This window comes from Macaca mulatta, chromosome 10 (assembly GCF_049350105.2).
Source record: "Macaca mulatta isolate MMU2019108-1 chromosome 10, T2T-MMU8v2.0, whole genome shotgun sequence".
Lineage (NCBI taxonomy): Eukaryota > Metazoa > Chordata > Mammalia > Primates > Cercopithecidae > Macaca > Macaca mulatta.
In genome coordinates, this window is record NC_133415.1 from 101,377,527 (window position 1) to 101,382,425 (window position 4,899).

General features: G+C 47.2%; 1 long non-coding RNA gene across 1 annotated transcript; it reads right to left on the reverse strand.

Moving 5' to 3' along the window:
* Positions 1-308: 308 nt before the first annotated feature.
* Positions 309-3,578, reverse strand: LOC144332187 (uncharacterized). Its single transcript, XR_013400019.1, has 2 exons — positions 3,427-3,578; positions 309-1,519 (listed from the first exon to the last, which is right to left on the reverse strand). It is a non-coding gene; the product is annotated as an uncharacterized LOC144332187 (long non-coding RNA).
* Positions 3,579-4,899: the final 1,321 nt, after the last annotated feature.

Here is a 4,899-nt window from a genome sequence, read left to right on the forward strand (position 1 = left end):
CCAGGTGTGGTGGTGCGTGCCTGTAATCTCAGCTACTCGGCAAGCTGAGACAGGAGAATGGCTTGAACCCAGGAGGCGGAGGTTGCAGTGAGCTGAGATGGCACCACTGCACTCCAGCCTGGGCAGAAGAGCAAGATTCCGTCTCAAAAAAAATTTTTTTTTAAAAGGTTAATTTTATGTTATGTGAATTTCACCTCAATTTTTTAAAATTTCTTATCTCAGAGTCTGCTTCTGGGGAGCCCAAACTAACTTACCTGGCACCATGGGCGGTAACACATGCTATGGACTGCACCACCTCTCATAAGATATGGGGAGCCAAGAGCCCTGCGTGACCTCCCTCCTCTGGGAGGTTCTTGGTCTGATCCACTGCTTTTACCTGACATCAGAACTTTCAAATCCACCTTGTAAAGTCTAGAAAAGCACATCTTTTACAGACAGTGGGATTAGGAAATTGGTCAGAATCTCACTGTCCCCAAAAAGAACATTTTTTCCCAAACTGGCTGAGGGGTCTCCCCAGCTTTTCTCCCTATGCCACGCCCTATTACCAACCTCAGACCTGTGACATTCAGTCCAGAAAAATCCTGGAGGTGTCTTGACTGTGACAACCAGGAGTGGAGTCAGCTCAGGAAGGGGCTGCCTAGAGATTTCTACTGGGAGGGGCAGGCTGCTGTTCATTATATATTTTCATATCAAGAACAGGAATAGAGTTGATCAGATTTGCAATTAGAGACGATCACTCTGGCTGCTGCTGTAGAGAAGGAACTTGAGCAACGTCAGCAAGGACATGTGAAGCTGATCAGGAGGTCATTGCAAAGACTCAGACAGGAGATGATGGCAGCTTAGACAAGGGTGGTGGTAGTGCAGATGGAGGGACCAGATCTGGGAGATACATGGCAGGTGAAATCCACAGGCCTGGATAATGGAGTGCATGGTGGGGATTAGCAAGCAGACAGGTGAAGGTGCCATTGTCTGAGAAGACAAGCCTAGGAGGGGAGCAGGCAAAGGACCGGGATGGGAGATCCTGGCTTCATTCTGAGATGCGCTTAGTTTTGGGTGCCTTTGAAACATCCCGGTGGAGATTCCAGGAAGCCAGGTAGGTACAGGGGTCTGGAACTCAGAGAGACATGAGCTATAAAGACCACCTGCCTGGAGATGGTAAAGGAAGGAAGAGAATCTTTAATTACGGATCAGGAAACAAAGGCATAGAGCAGGAAAGAGATCGAACAAGATTGACAGCCTCAGTAGCCTAGCAGCATAGTATTGTCATGTGGTGGGCTCAGTAATGACCCTCCAAAGGTGTCCACATCCTAATCCCTGGAACGTGTCAATCGTCATTGTGGAGGGCTCAGTAATGACCCCCCAAAGATGTCCACATCCTAATCCCCGGAACTTGCCAAGATCTTACCTTACATGCTAGAAGGGGGCTCTGCAGAGGTGATTAAATTAAGCATCTTGAGCTGGGGAGATTATCCCGGATTCAGGACAATCCAGGTGGGTTCAATGTAATCACAACGAGTCTCTGTTAGAGGAGAAGATGATATGATGAGAGAAGCAGAGATTGGAGCAAGGAAGCCAAGGAAGGCAGCCCCCGGAAACTGGAAGAGATGAGGAGCACATTCTCCACGGAGATCTAGGAGGAACCACTGCTGACACCTCAATGTGAGCCCCATAAGACTCATTTCTGACTTCTGACCTCTAGAGCTACAAGAGTGTGAATATGTGTTCTTTTAAGCCACTAAGTTTGTAGCAATTAGTTACAGCGGCCACAAAAATCTAACACGGCTGAACTCACATTATTACTGACCACATAAACCTGGATCCTTGTGGGGCTCTGACTGTAAGTAACAATACTCTGAGGACATTTCCTGCTGACTTAACAAGAGGTCTTGGGGCTGGTTCAGCCACTCAGACTCTCCCTCCTTTTGCTCAGCCTTCAGGTTGGTAGTCTCTGCCCACAATCACTACATGACCGCTATAACTCCAAGCCTCAGCACCTCACGTGACAGTGTCTAAAGCAGGATAAAGGGCACAGGAGTCAGGGGCCTCCAGATGCTCAGGACTTCTAGATTTAATGAAGAGAACAATTATTCCTGCAAAGCCCAGGACACTTCCTTTTACATCTCATTGGCCAGAATCGATCATAGGCTAACTCTGGTACTGCACTGGTTCACTCAGAGCAGTGTTGATTCCTCCCCATTGAGGGACAGGTTCCTGCCTGAGGGGAGAGTATAACATTCTGCTCTGAGCTCTATTCCAGGTTCCCAGGTCCTGAGAGATTAATCCACTTCCTCCAAATTGCTTCTCTGAGTCAACCATTCTGACAACAGGACATGATGGACACAGACTGGACAAGTCACAAAGAAAGCTCCTTTCTGCAAGATTGCAACACCTGCCTGATCAGAGCCACCAGACTTGTGGACGGCACTCTGACCATTTTGGTTCCTTCTCATCTAAGCCCTCTTGTTCCCCAAGTTTTGGGAGACACTTCCTTAGGGGAGTGGCAAGAGCCATTCCTTGGCAGTGTGAATCTCAGCAAGAGTTTCTGAAAGTTCATCATGTGTTCCCAAAAAAAAGCAGAATTCTATTAACAAGAGAGACTAGATACTGGGTAAGCAACCACTAGTTGCAGCCACAAACTCTTTGTAAGCTTACTTGGGGTAGCCTATTAGGCTTAACCCAGTTCTCAGTCAGGGGTGATTTTATGTCATAGGAACATGTCGCAATATCTGGAGACATATTTGGTGTCATATCGCGGGGGATGTTTCTACTGGCATCTAAGGGTAGAGAGAGGGCCAGGGACAGTCAATCATTCTACAATGCACACGACAGCCCCACAATGAAGAATGACACGATTGCAAATGTCAATAGTGCTGAGCTTAAGAAACTCTGATCTAATCCCCTGGGAGCAGGATAGGGGTTTACCAAGAAGCGTACTTTTTTTTTTTTTTTTGGGGGGGAGACAGAGTCTTCCTCTGTCGTCCAGGCTGGAGTGCAGTGGCACGATCTCAGCTCACTGCAAATTCCACCTCCTGGGTGCCAGTGATTCTCCTGCCTCAGCCTTCCGAGTAGCCAGGATTACAGGTGCCCGCCACCATGCCCGGCTAATTTTTTGTATTTTAGTACAGATGGGGTTTCACCGTGTTGCCCAGGCTGGTCTCAAACTCCTGAGCTCAGGCAATCTGCCCACCTCTGCTTCCCAAAGTGCTAGGATTACAGGCATGAGCCACTGTGCCCGACCTGTACTTGTATTTACACTAAAATACTACTCCTTGTTTATTTGAAATTCACATTTAACAGGGTGTCCTGTGTTTGATCTGGCAACCCTAGAACAGGGTCAGACTCTATACCCCAATGTTTGCTGTGGTCCAGGGCTTAACAACCTAACGCACATTTGTTAAAGACTGAATGAAAAAATGAGGATCTCACCAAAGATGTCCAAGGCTGCTACACGCTCCGGTCACCTTGGTCAAAACACCTTCCTGGAGCCCAAGCAGGTAGCCTCCAAAACACAAAGCAGCCCTTTGCTTCCTGGGCTCCATGACGGCAGCAGATGCCCTGCAAAGCAGCTCAGATATCTTCCCTTTCCCCGCCCTTCCTCCAGGGAAGGCCAGCTGCCTGCTCTGCAGTGACACTGCAGGGTCAGAACTCAGCCTGCGAGTAACCCAAGAACAATGCCTATTTGTTGGGGGCGGTCCTTGCTGCTGAGACAGAGACCCTGTGGCCATCAGTCCCAAATAGTGTCTGTTAATGGCCCACTGGAGTATGGTCCCTGTAGAAGTCAAAGAAAAAAGCCCTTAATTCACTAATAATCTAAACAGACAACACCAGCTGATAACTCCTAGAGCCCAGCTTATGATTCTTTATGAATCTCAGTGACTGCAGCTGCAAACAGGCTATAAAAATTGTTTTATCCACAGGGGAACCCTTTAGAGGGTTGATGGTGGAAATTGGATTCATGAGGACCCACTGCCCTGGATTTTCACAGTCCAGTTTTGCAGGCAATGGAAGAATATCCCAAGGCCCCATATGACAGCACGTTTCTGATTCCATGAATCTCATTGTGCACCGCCCTAAACTAGTCACCGAGTATGCATTTTACCTTCATTAATCTTAATCCACTTGACGGCCTGCAGTGTCCTTGATAGTAACCTCATTCTTAAGATGAGGAAACTGAGGCCCAGGGAGGTCAGCTAAGGAGGAAGGAGGGGCCAGCCGGTGGAGGCAGAGCCCAGGTTAGTTAGAACATTGGCCTTGGGGCTGTACTGCTCTTTTATTAAATCACTAACATAATATATCAGTTCATAAGTGGTTTTTCTGGATGGGGATTGCCAAACCCGGTGTGCTGTCTTAGAGAGAGCCCTAAATTGAATTGTGTTTATGGTCAAATGGATCCTGTTTTTCCCCTTTAAAGAACTTTTGTCCACCAAAGATCCATGAACTCTAACTTTTCCACAGAGATCTGAAGCTGTGCTGCCTGGAGACGCCTTATTTTAATATTTTAATATTCACTAACATGTGTATTAATGCTACTTAAACAAGGCTTATGTGCCTCGGTTTCATCACACAGTGAAATCCACGTGTTTAATCTTCCTTCCCTGCTTATCCAAAAAAGAACTATGGGTGGATGGTTAAGCAGCTAGACAAATTGTCACAGCTCTCTGCAAACTGTCCTCCTAATTGGAGGCAGCCCTGCTGTCTTTCACTGGTAGGAATTCTGATTAAACCTCATTGCTTTCCAAGGTTAAAGGCACGCAGCCCCCAGGAGACCACAGTTACACCTGTTTAGAATCCACCCCCAAACTAACCCTTTATTCCTGAACGTGCACTTTGAGGCCTCGGGCATAAGTATAAACTACACTACACAATTATTTGTAATTAAGGGAGAAAACGTGTACTGTA